Here is a 16,381-nt window from a genome sequence, read left to right as displayed (position 1 = left end):
TAGAGCCCGACCAAAGTTTTGTTGTAAAAAGAGCTTGGTTGGACTGAGGAATTTAAGTTTCTATGGTGGTGCCAGAGATTGGTGCTTGCTAGGCAGCGACTGTAGCACTGTGCTATACACAAAGTGGAAAAAGCAAGTTTTTTTTTTTTTTTCCAACAGAAAAATGTAGCTTCCACATAGCTTTATTTATTTATTTTTTTATTATTCATATGTGTATACAAGGCTTGGGTCATTTCTCCCCCCTGTCCCCTCCCCCTCCTTACCACCCACTCTGCCCCCTCCCTCTCCCCCCCCCCCAATACCCAGCAGAAACTATTTTGCCCTTATCTCTAATTTTGTTGTAGAGAGAGTATAAGCAATAATAGGAAGGAACAAGGGGTTTTGCTGGTTGAGATAAGGATAGCTATACAGGGCATTGACTCACATTGATTTCCTGTGCATGTGTGTTACCTTCTAGGTTAATTCTTTTTGATCTAACCTTTTCTCTAGTTCCTGGTCCCCTTTTCCTATTGGCCTCAGTTGCTTTTAAGGTATCTGCTTTAGTTTCTCTGCGTTAAGGGCAACAAATGCTAGCTAGTTTTTTAGGTGTCTTACCTATCCTCACCCCTCCCTTGTGTGCTAAAGCTTTTATCATGTACTCAAAGTCCAATCCCCTTGTGTTTGCCCTTGATCTAATGTCCACATATGAGGGAGAACATATGATTTTTGGTCTTTTGGGCCAGGCTAACCTCACTCAGAATGATGTTCTCCAATTCCATCCATTTACCAGTGAATGATAACATTTCGTTCTTCTTCATGGCTGCATAAAATTCCATTGTGTATAGATACCACATTTTCTGAAAAATCAAGTTATACTAAAACTTTGCCTGTCCTCCATCTATCTCTCCCTCTCCTTTCTGAGGAACACAAAGCTCATGTTCCATGACTCCTAGATTTAAGTAATGGAATTTTGAGTATCTGGTTTTATGTTTTCTCTATTATTCTCAACTTATCAAATTCTGTTATTTAATTTCCACATATTATAGTGGAAATTAAATTTTGCAATACTTCCAACCTGCTCCTTCACTAGCTTTGACTCTACAGATTTGCTTCCCTTGTCACAAAATGCTTAAGGTTCTTTCTCTTATGTTAGTGGAAATGTTACACATCTCTAGCCTCTTCCTGTTAATCCTCACCTTTCATACTCACACTTTAACCTTCCTCTTCTTGTGACATAGATGAGTTTGAACTTTTTTCTTAATCATAAAAATATTTGTATTTTACTCTTTGAGCCGAACCACAGTTGGAATATGCAAATTAGTATTCTTATACCCAAATGCTCTCCAGCAGTAGGGGGTAGGTGGGAGATCAGATATAGAGATGGAACAATAATTGCAACCCCAGAGCTACTGAACAAGAATCCGTGGAAACCCATAACTTCCTTATATTTTGGTAATCATTGGAGTAGATTCTCTCACAAATCTCAGTGGCCAGAAATAAAGCTCAACTAGGAGAGCTTTTGGATGGTAAGGCTTTGTGGCTGTTTACTAAGTCAGCTATGGTTCATGTTTTCTCTGACGGGTTAGTCAGTTATGGTCCCCTTCCATGCAGACAAGCATTTCATCTTCCCCTCCCATTTCTTACTGATGTGTCAGGATATTACATGTTTTTCTTGGAAGAGATGAACCTTCTAAAATTTGTTCGCTCTAAAGGCAGCTACCCAATTCTAGTCACTCACGGCTATTCTGAATTTTTCTTCTTAATATAGGACCACCTACCAGAGTCCAAACAGGTGAAAATGAATTTCACCTCCTTCCCAGAATTTGTGAGGATGCATGCCATGTGTTGCTTGTGATAAAACCACTGGATTCTTGAGGAAACTCTTTCAGGTGTGTTTCTACACATAGCCCAAGAATATTACCAGCGTGCATTCAGAAAACATCTTCCTTCATTAGCTTAGGGAAAGCCCACCATTTTTGCCAGGTAAGACAATGGGATCAAATGTGATACAGATTATTTGCAGGTAACAATCACCATCAGTTCCTCCCTGTCGTGTATTTAAGAGATCTGGCCAAAGAGTGTGGTTGAATGTGTCTGGAAGCTCGCACCTAGATGTTGGTAAATTAACCTATTTTCTGTATGTTATGTCATAACTGACATACAGGAATACTTCTTTCTTTAGATCTTCCAGTTACGTGACTGTGGATAGAAAGTAGGAGCAACAGGCATGCAGACCAATTCTTTATGGTACTCTTTGGTTGATTATCTATGTTTGCACTTTTCACAAATAATTAAAAATGCTCTATAGCATGAATTTGCTCATAGAGTGCTTCACTAGCAAGCTGAAGGCCACTGCCTCTAACCTCAGTACTGCCATAACTGGGTGCTGTTTTGAGGGTAGTTCAGTATCATGCATGATGTTGTGTGCATATCCAGATTTTTCAGTTTCAAATAGAGACAGCATTCTATCCTTATGTATGTTTATGTAATATATATATATGTGTGTGTATATACATATATAGATAGATTTTTTTACCACACAGTCTACATAATGGATATATGTAAATAATATACACTTGTGTGTATATGTATATCCATGTATGTATATTATTATCCCGTACTTGATGAGTCTTTTGTATTCTTGATGTTTGGGTGATGTCTAGTTTGGAGTTATCACTCACATTGCTGCCACACACCTGTAAGCATGTGTGGCCTGGTTTCTATAAGTTCACATCACTGAGGTGTCTGTTCTTGGGAGTGGAATTGATACAACTGCAGCTCAAATATTCGTCCTGTTAATTTTAATTACTGCTTTTGGTACATATAAACCCTTAGCTACAAAACTGTGTGTACATTACACACCAACTCTTCTACTCTGTAGTATGAACAATGGGAGATTACATGGAAAGTTCATGAAAAATCACCTGTTACCCTTTTGTCATGAGAAATCTTAAATATTCTTTGTTTGATATTAATAAGTAAAAAGTAACATTTGAAATAAAGGAATTTCTACTTAAATTGGTAGTCATCAAGACCAAAAACTGCGACATTGCTTCCTTATTTTCAACATTGCCTTTATCAGGCAAATGATCACAAATTGAAATACAGACAAGTCTTGCTTAGTTTTGAGATAGTGAAGGGAATTTCCTAGTATTTAAACATTTTCATATTACCAGTTACATAAATCTCAATATAAAACCAATCCTTACTAGGTTTTGAGATGTGATTCTCCATCTGTGAAAAGTTGAATATTACTAAGTAAGTCCCATCAGATCTTCAGAAAGGGAAAACAGTGTCAATATTTACTTAACTGGATTTTTTTTTTTAAAGAAAGACCACATTCACTTAACTCCAAGCCAGTTTTGCTTATTTCTGGACTGTCCAACAAAAATATTCTGTTAGCTATTCATGATCTGAATTCTGGTGCTATGAGAAAAATGATGGTACACATAAAAAAGCCATGAGACATTTCTGTTTTGTAATAAATAGGCATGGTTATTACTCATTGCAAGTTCTTTTCAGATAAGCTATCTTCTTAATGCCAGAGACAATCGTTTTTGTTCCATGGATGTTGTTTTTGGGATTCTCCAAATACTCCATCAGTACATCTTGTCCCCAGGTGATGACTTTGTTCTTGTTGGCATGTACGTAAGAAAATCCAGCAGCTTCACCTATACTGCACCCAAACAGAGCATGGTTATCTTATTTTTCTGCTTATATTATGTATTTATTTTGTTTGTTTATTTTTGGAGAGTGGGTCTTACTACACAGCCTAGGCTGGTCTGAAACTTGATATTCTCCTCAATTTACGAATTATTTCTTTACTCATTATTTACTCAGAATTTAACTCTGTGTTTTTATGTGTGTGTTTGATTCTGAGGATAAAAATCAGGCATGGGATCATGCTAAACAGATATTCTAATACTGATATCATTACAAGCCCTGGAATTTAACATTTAAAAAATGACACCCTTGGGCCAGCAAAGTGGTTCAAGTGGTAGTGAAGAGGAAGATCGCCTTGAAACAGGACCATAAAACATGGTAAACTGTCAATTAAAAGCTGTAACCTCTGACAGAACTGTGAGGAATTACCTATTAGGGCCATGCAAAAGTTCAGGATTAAGATAAAAGGCACCATGCAGAATAAGCACCCATTCCCGCCTTTCTTTGTCTCTTCTTGTAAATAAACTTTCCAAAGCAGGCCTCCCCTGCTGTTCTTACCTAAACAACATTATGTCCTTAGCTCACTACCAGCCCAATTAACCTAAACAACCTAACTCACTGGTTAGGACACCATAACCTGAGCACATTTTGTAACCTGATGCCCTGCACTACCTTTTTGTTTGTTTGTTTTTTTAATTATTCATTTATTAACATATGCATACATTGTTTGGGTCATTTCTACCCCCCCCACCCCGTCCTCTCCCCCACCCTCTCTCCCCTACCTACCTCACTTCAAGGCAGATCCTGTTCTGCCCTTATCTCTAATTTTGTTGAAGAAAAGACATAAGCATAATAAGGAAGACAAAGCGTTTTTGCTAGTTGAGTTAAGGATAGCTATACAGAGAGATTCCTAGCATTGCTTTTCGTGTACACATGTGTTACAACCCACGTTGATTCATCTCTAACTGATCTTTTTTTTTTGCAAGTAGAGTTAATAGTAGTTTTTTTTTATTGTTTTATTATTCATATGTGCATACAATGCTTGGGTCATTTCTCCCCCCCTGCCCCCACCCCCTCCCTTACCACCCACTCCGCCCCCTCTCTCCCCCCCACCCCCTCAATACCCAGCAGAAACTATTTTGCCCTTCTCTCTAATTTTGTTGAAGAGAGAGTATAAGCAATAATAGGAAGGAGCAAATGTTTTTGCTGGTTTAGATAAGGATAGCTATAGAGGGAGTTGACACACATTTATTTCCTGTGCATGTGTGTTACCTTCTAGGTTAATTCTTTTTTATCTAACCTTTTCTCTAGTTCCTGGTCCTCTTTTCCTATTGGCCTCAGTTGCTTTTAAGGTATTTGCTTTAGTTTCTCTGCTTTAAGGGCAACAAATGCTACCTAATTTTTTAGGTGTGTTACCTATCCTCACCCCTGCACTCACTACCTTTTAAATATCTTGTGAATCCTTTGTTCAGTGCTCAGACACAGGTACACATCTGAGCCCATTGGCATAAAAATAAAATCTGAGTTCTCCACTCCTCTAACTGTTGCTTGGTTTCTTGCCTGACCATACTTTCTTAACACTATCTCCAAAATAGCCAACAAAAAACAGGGCTGGAGGGGTGGCTCAAGTGGTAGAGCACAAAGAAGAATGGAGATTCCATTGTGATGGATAAATAGAGCCAAAAAACTGACAAGAATTAAAATTCTTTATATTCTTGTGATGTTTTCACTACTGTACACGCCCTGGTCTCTATCTGAAAAGCAATCTTTCCTTTGACTGCCAAAGCTTTAAATTTGCATGGTTTTCTGCTACTTTTATTTATTTTTTGGCAATATTGGTGTTTGTCTCACATTTGCTAGGCAGGCACTCTTCCACTAGAGCCACTCTGCTGGCCCCACTACTTATTTTTATGTATTCAATCATAATAAGTTGCTTCCTCTACGAACCTTAAATGCTGGTTGTATGAACATACATCTTATGGATTTCTTCAGAATACTGTATATTCCTTACTAATGTGATTGGATTTGTAGCTCCTAGTTGATTAACTCTACAATCTGATTTGATACACTGCCTAATGGATCAAATTTCTACTTGGCTGCTATCACAAAGGAAGGAGAAATTTCTTTGTTAATTACATGTAACATTGTACCTGGCACATGGTTGACACTTAACATTCTTAGTTTGCAAAAATGAATAGGCTGAGCTGAGCACCAGTGGCTCATACCTGTAATCTTAGCTACTTGGGAGGCTAAGATGAAGAGGATCACAGTTTGAGGCCAGCCCAGGAAAATAGTTCTCAAGACCCCATTTCCAAAGTAACCAGAGCAAAATGGACTCTAGGTTTAGCTCAAGAACTAGAATGCCTGTTGCAAGTAAAAAGTCCTGAGTTCAAACTCAAATCCCATAAAAAAATGAATAGGTCAAAATCAATTATCTTCCCTTTTAAAAATAATGGACAATTGGGTAGTGAAGTTAAAATAGGTTTTAAAATCACATCAAAATATGGTAAGTGGTGGAAAGGACCGAGAGGTAAGGGTGCCTGCCTGGTGATCATGAGGCCCTGAGTTCAAAACCCAGTATCGATAAAACAAACAAAAAACATGATATGCTTATGACAAAATACCTGCAAAATTCTTACTCTGGAAATTATAAGACAATGATGAGCTAAATTAAAAATGATGAAAGTAAATGTAGGAATATGGCACTTTCATGAATTTGAAGGCTCATGATTACCAGGCCAATTCTTATAAATTTATTCATACATTTGCTAGATACCCAATCAACATCCTATTAATGTTTAGAAATAGGTGGATTCTAAAAGGTATATGAGAAGGAAAAGGATGTAGATTAGTCAAATGAATTTAGAAAAAGGATGGACAATACTGTATAGCACATACCACCTAATTCAAGGATTAAAATGAAGCAGCTTTAGTCAAAATAGAGTGGGATTTATGTAATGACAGCAATTTAAATAAATGAGGCAATGAAGCAGCTATTAATAAATCAACACACAGATGATGAGATTTCTGAGTTATGTGCCAAAGTAATTTAATGGGGAAATGATAGTAACTTTACCAATAATTTCTAGAATTATTGAGCACCTACATACCATAAATGTCTACTGTAATTTTTCATTGTATCTAATAATTCAAAATTTATCATAGGTATAAAAGGCAAATGTTAGCAGGCATTCTGCTACTTAAGCCACTTCTCCAGTCCATTTTGCCTGGTTATTTTTGAGATGGGGGTCTCACAAACTATTTACCCAAGCTGGCTTTGAAATGAGAACCTCCCCATCTCAGCCCCCCAAGTAGCTAGGATTACAGGCATAGGCTACCAGTGCCTGGCTTATATTCACTATTCTAAGTAAGAAGAAACCAGCCATACACATTGAAGGCATTATGATATCATTTACTTGACATTCTAGAAAAGGAAAAACTATTAAAATGGGTGTGATCAATGATTGCCAAGTAAACTTCATCATATCAGTAATTGCTGAGTGGGGATTAGGATTACTACAAAGGTGCACTATAAAACATATTGTGGTGATGATGGAGGGTGGTTCTTTGGGTGACCTTGGAGGGACCCATTTTCTGCCATCTCCTTTCTTGAAATTCTTTTGAATGAAGTGGTAACACATTGGGAAAACAGTGTCCTGAAGTAGGGAGGACTGCTGGGAATAAACAAGGCTTTGTTCCTCTCTTCCCTAGAAGCAGGATGCCCTTCAAAGGTATGGTGGCCAGCAGAAGTAGTAGCATTAAGACAGGGACACGGTCACCATACAACACTAACTCTATGCTATAGAAGACTGGAGCAAAAGGAACCCCGATGAACTGTTGGTGGGAATGGTAATGAGTACAGTCATTATGAAAAGTAGCATGGAGTTTTCTCAGAAAATTAAAACTAGAAATACTGTCTGACCCAGCAGTTCTATTATTCTACTACTGGTTATTCATCCAAAGGAAAAGAAATCAGTATGTTGAAATAACATTTGCATCCCATGCTTACTGTAGTGTTACTTCTAATAGCCAAGAAGTGGAAAAAATCAAAATAGTCATAAAAGGAGAATGGATTACATAGTACTATTAATGGAAGAATGAAAGTATTCAGCCATGAAAAGGACAAAATCCTGTCATTTGAGACAACATGGATGGAACTAGTGAACATTTCTGTTAAATTAAATAAGCTTTGATAAGAAAGAAAATTACGATATGATCTCATTCATGTGTGCAATCTAAATTGTTGAACCAGAGATTGGGGACAATATGAGGAGGAGGGAGAAAAAGATGGTATGAAGTTACCTTAGATAGAAATAAGACTGTTAGATAGAAAAAGAATTAGATAGAAATAGAAATAAATTAGATAGAAATTAGAATTTCTGGTGTCCTGTCACACAGGGGCCTAACTATAAATAACAATTATGTATCATATATTTCACAAAGTTAGAAGAAAAGTGTTTCAGTGTTTCTACCATAAAGAAATGATGCTAGAAAAGATTGATATGCTTACCTGGATTGAGACATCACACAACATACACTTATATCTGAATATCACATGGTACCCCATAAAAAAGCATGTTTCTGCTTTTATGCATCAATTTTTTTTTTTTCATTTTTCTTTTATTATTCATATGTGCATACAAGGCTTGGTTCATTTCTCCCCCCTGCCCCCACCCCCTCCCTTACCACCCACTCCACCCCCTCCCGCTCCCCCCCTCAATACCCAGCAGAAACTATTTTGCCCTTATCTCTAATTTTGTTGTAGAGAGAGTATAAGCAATAATAGGAAGGAACAAGGGGTTTTGCTGGTTGAGATAAGGATAGCTATACAGGGCATTGACTCACATTGATTTCCTGTGTGTGGGTGTTACCTTCTAGGTTGATTCTTTTTGATCTAACCTTTTCTCTAGTTCCTGGTCCCCTTTTCCTATTGGCCTCAGTTGCTTTAAGGTATCTGCTTTAGTTTCTCTGCGTTAAGGGCAACAAATGCTAGCTAGTTTTTTAGGTGTCTTACCTATCCTCACCCCTCCCTTGTGTGCTCTCGCTTTTATCATGTGCTCATAGTCCAATCCCCTTGTTGTGTTTACCCTTGATCTAATGTCCACATATGAGGGAGAACATACGATTTTTGGTCTTTTGAGCCAGGCTAACCTCACTCAGAATGATGTTCTCCAATTCCATCCATTTACCAGCGAATGATAACATTTCGTTCTTCTTCATGGCTGCATAAAATTCCATTGTGTATAGATACCACATTTTCTTAATCCATTCGTCAGTGCTGGGACATCTTGGCTGTTTCCATAACTTGGCTATTGTGAATAGTGCCGCAATAAACATGGATGTGCAGGTGCCTCTGGAGTAACAGTCTTTTGGGTATATCCCCAAGAGTGGTATTGCTGGATCAAATGGTAGATCGATGTCCATCTTTTTAAGTAGCCTCCAAATTTTTTTCCAGAGTGGTTGTACTAGTCTACATTCCCACCAACAGTGTAAAAGGGTTCCTTTTTCCCCGCATCCTCGCCAACACCTGTTGTTGGTGGTGTTGCTGATGATGGCTATTCTAACAGGGGTGAGGTGGAATCTTAGTGTGGTTTTAATTTGCATTTCCTTTATTTATGCATCAATTTTAAAAGATTTAAAATTAAAATGCATGAGTAACCCTCAGGGTTTAAGTTGAAATGTAATTGTCTATCCTTTATCAGAGTTAAATATGAACTTGGAGGGGTCAAAATAACAGCACCTAAGTATCTAACCTGCTCCCAACATTACTTCGCACTCTGGGTCTTTAGGGCCAAGGAGCACATGGTATCACTGAAGCTGTGAGATTGGTGTGGAGAATGCACCCGTGGTCGTGGGTCATGAAGGAAAGTTTCTTCAGTGTGGATGTTCATGCCAGTGCAGTTTGCCATCCCATAGTTTTGGAGACTTTTGGGCGTGGTTCTGTCCACAGGCCTGGAGCTGCCCAGCAGAGAGCTCTGGGTGTGGACACTGAACTGTGTGGTGTGCCTGGGAAGTCCTCTACATTGCAGGATTCTCTCTGTATCAAGTACATGTGCTGATTCCTCAGTCTATGCCCACCTCTTAGATTACTGCATAGGGCGTTGTAAGAATCCTTTGTTGTTATTCTTAACTTTTGCAATTTTTTGTTGATTCTTCTAGGCTTTCTCTACATGAATCATTCATTCACCTTGGCCTGCCAAAAACTTCATGCCTAAGGACTTATTTCTAGGTTGAATGAGCAGAAACGGACTCTAAGTATTAAATATTGTTTGGCATCCAATCTGTTTGTAGCCAGATCAATATGGCAATAATTATTGATTAAAATAACTGTACAATGTATGTACAATAGAATCTGTAAGTAGGTTAAAACCACCTGTTGTGCACACTAACTGGCTTTTCCTAGAATTTTTTGTTAACATCTGGCTGGGTATGTTAGTGCATACCTGTAATTCCAGCTACACAGGAGGGACAGGCAAATATGTGTAAGTCAATTTTATTTTTAAAAACTAACAAGTAAAAATCTAAAAATACAACTAAGAAAACAATTCCACTTAAAATGCTAAGAAAAATAACATTCCAAAAAATAAATTTAACTAAATAATTATAACACATTTACACTGAAAAATAAAGATCTATATAAATGGAAAATATGCCATATTCTTAGTTCAAAAGACTTAATACAGTAAGAATGGCAATACTACCCAAACTGATCTATTCATTCAATGCCGTCAAAATTCCAACTGACTTTGTTCTGGCAGTAATTGACAAGTTGACTCTACATTGCACAAGGAAATATAAGAAACCCAGAAGAGTAAAACCAGTCTTGGAATGAAAAAAACAGGAATGATTTTTCAGTATTCAACTATACTTTCAGACTTCAACATTTCCTACAAAGTGATAGTAATGAAGAAGCATTGTGGCACTGATATAAGAAAAGACATATATAGATCGGTGAATAGAACTTAGTATCTAAAAATTAGCCCTTAAATTTATGGTCTGTGAATTTTCCAAAGATGTCAAGGCAATTCAGTGTGTTAACATATTTTATTCAGCAAATGGGTCTGGGAAAATGATTATACATATATATGGAAGCTGGATGCCTCCCACATTCTATATAAATAATGGACTCAACATAGATCATAACATAAATATAGGAGCAGAAACTACAATGCACATAGAAGAGAACATAGAAATAAATCTGCAAGATCTCAGCTTAGACAGTGGTTTCTATGATGTACCAATAGCACAAGTGATTAAAAAAGATAAACTGAACTTCATTAGAATTAAGAAACATCATGATTCAAACTATTCTATTTAAAAGAAAAGAAAAGAAAACCCCCCAAACTGACAAAATATTTGAAAAATTGTATGGTTGTTAAGGATCTATAGTTCAAAATATATAGAAAATTTCTACAAATCTAAATCAAAAAGACATATCTCAATTGAAAACAGGTGAATAAAAAGGCAGTAAAATGGCAGAATAGGATTCTCTACTGCTTATCTTTCAACAGAGATTTCAATTTGAACAACTATGCAAGAAAATACTTTTACAAGGACTATGAAAATGAGGTGAGAGCCATGTGTGGTGTTACACACCTTTAAGCCCAGCCTTTGGGAGGCTGAAGCAGGAGGATCACATGTTCAGTGTCAGCATGGACTATGTGGTAATTTGCAGGCCAGCTTAGGCAACACAGTGAGACCCTGTCTGAAAAAAAAAACAACAAAAATATGAGATAAAAGATGATACCTGGTTAGAGCACAATAATAAAGTGGAAGAGGGCAGGAAACAGTATTAGGTTATCTCTCAAAACCATGAAACACAATACAGCATTTCCTTGGGGGAATAGTTAAGTGAGCTACGCTTTAATAATCAGTCCATTACAGTTAAAGTGAACAATGGGCACATTCCCATAACCCCTAGATTCAAGGCGAGTAACCATGGACTGAGTCTCTAGACTTGCCTTAGTACTTGGCAGGGCAACCACATCCCCTTCGAGGCAGATGTGATCTACCATCTGCATTCCTGCTGGGGACAACAATGACTGGGGCAGCGGTCGTCAGCCCTCAGTGGTAGGTAGGACATTGTGACCATGGGATGTGGGAGTGTACTAGAACTTCACCCACCTTGCTTGCCACAGGATTCCAGCCTATTACCACATCAGTCTGTGATGTGATGACATAGGATTCCTGTCCTGCACAGGGCCTGCTGGGAAGTACCAGGCTTAGGCAGTAAACCTGGGCTTAGGGACCACACCAAATGTACTGTCCAGAATCTTAGGATGGGCTTACAAGTGAAAAGAATTCCAGGAAAAGCCTGTTTGCAAGACTACAGTTACATACCTACTTCATCAAATGTGCAGACTTGATATAAGACCACAGGTGGAAGAACACTGAGGTACACTTAATCTCACCAACGAAACAGGAAAACGGCCATTGAGCCATCTTGTGTAAATGGAGCTAATATGAATGGGCTGACAAAAAATCAAAGTAACGGTTTTAGGAATGTCAGCAAACTTCAAAAAAACACAGGAAAACATAATAAAATTGTCAAAGGGGAACAAAGGCTAGGGACATGGTCCAAGTGGTAGAGGGCCTATGGAGAAGCCTCAGACTCAATTCAAACCCTAGTACTGCCAAAAAATTAAATTAATAAATATCTGAAAAAACATGATCACAGCATGCAAAATGACTACCCCAAATCCCAGAAAATTAATACTCTTTCTTATATATTTTGCACCTCTTCTCCTCCTTCCCACTCTTGCCCCTCTACAATACAGTGGTTTCTGCTCACGTGCACCCTCTCTTCACACCCCAAACGTCCTCATGACCTCCAACTTACTGCACTGCAATGATCACCATGTCAACACTCCCCATCCTCATCTCTTCCCCACCACCCACTAACACCGCCCCCACCAGCGACACCTAATGTACCTTTCTCTCAAGTGAGTCACTTCGGTGTGTAACATCCTCCAAAGTACACAGAATCACACATCTGCCCTCTAACTGACTCATGGTCGCTCCCCCTCCTCCCTACACATGAATACAACCCCCAGTAACAGCCTGAGATTTGAAGGATCTATAGTGATATGACAGGATAGATGGAGGGGAGTGAGGATGCAGCACAACAGTGCCACAGCAATGCGCTGAGTCCCAAGATTCCAAGGTGTCCTTTCTGGTTCTTCCATGACAAGTATTTGGCTCTGCAAACTTCCAACGTTATAAATAAAATATGGAATAACTGATGAAAAAAGTGAATATTTCCCAGGTTGAGAGTATCCATCCACGTGCAGCTGACCTTGCTCACCCCACCACCTCAGTAACTGGTCATCAGGTGAAGGTTCAGGCATCGCCAGCTGTCCTCCATCTCTGCGCAGGATTTCTTGTCTCCAGCCGACTTGTCAGTTTCAGTGTCTCACCTAGAGCTGAGGCCCGCACCACCCCTCCCCTCTGCGCATGCACGGCTGTGCCACTCTGCAGAGAACCCAGCCTCTTTAAGAAATTAGAGTCCTGGGCATGGCGGCTGTTAAACCCTAAGCACTCATAGAACGGGTGCCTTGAGGAAAGACTTGAGAAACCACTATTGACCTGATGTGAAGGGAACTATTTATCTATTCTTATATCTGTGCAAAGGATTAGGGTACAATTCTTGCTTCTCAAAACATCACTGCAAACCCAACAGGCCAAATAATCAAGATTAGAAATCACCCTCAGTGTGGGGGTGGGGGAGGGGGCTACTTACGGGAGTGAGGAAGGTGAACGACGATTAAGGTGAGGGAATATGGTTGATGGGTTTCATATACTTATATGAAATAGAACAAAGAAATCTCTTGCAATTGCTTTAAGTGGGATGGGGTGGAGGTCTAGGGGGAGACAGTGAGGGTAATCTAATCAATGTCCAATATAAGCCTATTTGGAATTGTCACAATGAACTCCCCCAGTACAACGAATATAACCTAATTTTAAAAATGGGGAAAAATCACCCTCAGACCTTCCTATATGTGATACAGAAAAGCTGCTAGGGAAAAGGTAAAGTAATCAGATATGCTGTTAGTACAACCATGCAAGACACTTGAAACCCTGTCAGAATAAAATATGTCTAATTATAAAAAAGGTACTACATTGTCCATATTTTTCAGGATATTTTCTTTTTTTTTCTATTTCAACAATTTAAGGGGGTGCAGTAAATCCTTCTCCCAACACCATTATGTAATTTCCCTCTAAGGGCTTATGGAATCCTCAATTAAAATACAGAAGCAAACTGTAAAATTCAATGAGGAGGGAATCTGCAAAAAATGTTTAATTTGAATACAAACCTTAAACAACAAGGAGTTGTTGCCCGTGTCTGTAATCCCAGCACTCAACATGCTGAGGCTGGAGGATCACAAGTCCAGGCAGGTTTGGGCTCCATCAGAGACCTTGTCTCAAAAAAACAAACAAAACAAACAAAAAATTAAATTCCTAGCAGTGGCACAGGCTGCTTGAAGCAGCACGGTAGGTCCTGAGGTAACCTGTAGACCACGACAACAGCAGCCTAGGGAAGAAAAGAAAAGCAGGGGCATAGGATATCTGCCACCACACACCAAGTGAAGGCTTAACAAATCCCTGGCCCCTCCTTCATTTCCCTCCTTGGCTGCACTGCAGCACAGTGCAGAGCAGGTTCAAGCCAGCCAAGCTAAGTGGAAACTGCAGACATTCTTCTTGCCCTCCCCCTGCAGTGTAACACTGAGGAAGGAGAGGGAATGAGTAGAATGCTTTGGCACCAGGTGTAGACATGGCGGTAATTCTCCCCAGTCTGAAGTTACACAACCCCCACTGATCTGCCTTCCCCACTGCAGCTAGGGGCAGAAGTTTCCCAGCTGCGCATGCTTACCCAGCCTCCTGCACTGCAGCACTTTGGGAGGGGGTTGCTTGTGGGATGGGGAGTCATCCACTCTAGGCCAGCTCCTGTCTGCACCACTGTGCTTTGGAGAAGGAGTGGCTGAATTTCCAGCAGGGGCTTAGCAGACACCCACAGCTTGCCCTTGCCCCTTCTCTATTGTGAGAGGGGGCGATGGCCCTCTACCCGGCAGTGTTTCTGCAGACTGGCACATCTGCATAGGCAGCCACCTTTGGGGAATCACACAAATCATCACACTGCATTCTCGAGATACATTTCAAGTCTTGCTTCCTAACCCTAGAAAATGCCATGAAAAGAAAAAGACCTTCCATTGTAGCTTCACCTCCCACAACTGTCAGGGGATTCCTACATACAAGTTTTACATACCTTTCCCTATGTTATACAATAATAGCCACCACAGTGAGTGACTGTAAGACAAGGGTAAAATATACAAGGAAACAAACCCAAACACTTTCGCACATTCATCTGCATAGTGAGGGTGGGTTAGATTTTTTAAAAAGCACAATCACAATATGGGACCACCACAAGGCCACAGAAAAATTATCATTACCTTAAGATAAAATCTCTATTTCTGCCTGCTGCATCCTCGTTCTCACCCCTCTGGCTCCACACCACAGTGGTAATTCTGTTGACCCTCCCACTTGCTTCAGACACTCAAGTGATCCCCAAATTACCCCCAAGTCCCCTACATAATATACCTTCCACATCACCCTTTCACAATACATCACATGGACCAGAGCCTGCACTGTGACCACCACTGCCATAACACATATACCTCCAATCCACCCTCTCCCACTCATCTCAGAAATACTTACATCCACAAAACACCCACTTATCATTTACCCCTCAATCCCCTCTACCCTCTTACCCCTCACCCTGCTCTCACCCTCAAATATCCACTGAACCATCATTCAAGCATCCCAGTAGCAATCATTGTGTCAACCCGCCCCACCCAGTGCCAGGCAGAAACACTAATGACCCTCTCTCCTGGCCAGCAGCTAGGCATACTACCCCAGAAAGTGCAGAATCACGCATCTTTCCTTAAAGCTGCTCTGATGTCACACCGCCTCCTCCCACACATCTCCACTAACCATCCACAGTAACAGCCTCAGAATTGAAGGACAAACGTCCACCCAAAAAAGACCCCTCATGACTTGACAGGACTGTGGCAGAGGTGTCAGGCACACTATTGCCATAACACAGGGCGGAACAGCTGAGTCCCAAGCCAGCAAGCCTGGTTCTGCTGAACCAGCAACTTTAATTCTCAAAAGGTTCCCAGGTTATACAATCTCCAAGTCCTACAAACTTCAAATACCTGTTAAGCAAAAAGGAACGTTCCCAAGGCTCAAAGCAGTCACTGGAGCTGCTTACTTTACTCGCTCCATCGCCTGGATGACCATTCCGCAGGCTGACGCACCAGGCGTGTCCAGCGGTTTCTCCTCTCTGCAAAGGACTTGCCAGTTTGCAGGCTCCTCCCGCCCCTCAGATGCAGGCACGCTAGTCCACCCCCTCAGTCTGCGCATGCGCACTGATTTGCCACATTGCAGGGGACCCTGCAACCAGTAAGAATGGAAAAAGGCCACTGACATTGAAATATTCATAGTATGTATGACTGGAAGGGGAATCCTTTTCATGATAAAATTAAATATTTAGCAGCAGAAATCCAGAGGACTACATCTTGAAAGACTAAATGAACTTGTAGGAGAGGAGAGGTGAATTAGGGATGAAGGTGAAGGAATACTGTTGGTGGGTTTCTTATATGTATACAGAATAGAACAATGAAGCATCTTGCAATTGCTTTAAGTAGGGTGGAGGGGGTTGAGGGGGGCGATGGTGGGGTGG

At 40.0% G+C, this 16,381-nt stretch overlaps 1 long non-coding RNA gene across 2 annotated transcripts; it reads right to left on the bottom strand.

Annotated features, from left to right (window-relative positions):
• Window positions 1-2,912: 2,912 nt before the first annotated feature.
• On the bottom strand, window positions 2,913-16,307 carry LOC141419198 (uncharacterized). 2 transcript variants are annotated; one of them, XR_012443855.1, is made up of 6 exons: window positions 15,855-16,307; window positions 14,513-14,748; window positions 12,938-14,173; window positions 11,983-12,113; window positions 11,239-11,347; window positions 2,913-3,655 (listed from the first exon to the last, which is right to left on the bottom strand). It is a non-coding gene; the product is annotated as an uncharacterized lncRNA (long non-coding RNA). The 2 variants fall into 2 exon arrangements; XR_012443856.1 differs by having other exon boundaries at window positions 13,956-14,173; window positions 15,855-16,301.
• Between the last annotated feature and the right edge of the window lie 74 nt (window positions 16,308-16,381).

The sequence above is a fragment of the Castor canadensis genome, chromosome 19 (assembly GCF_047511655.1).
Source record: "Castor canadensis chromosome 19, mCasCan1.hap1v2, whole genome shotgun sequence".
NCBI lineage: Eukaryota > Metazoa > Chordata > Mammalia > Rodentia > Castoridae > Castor > Castor canadensis.
This window is presented reverse-complemented; position numbering and strand designations above follow the sequence as displayed.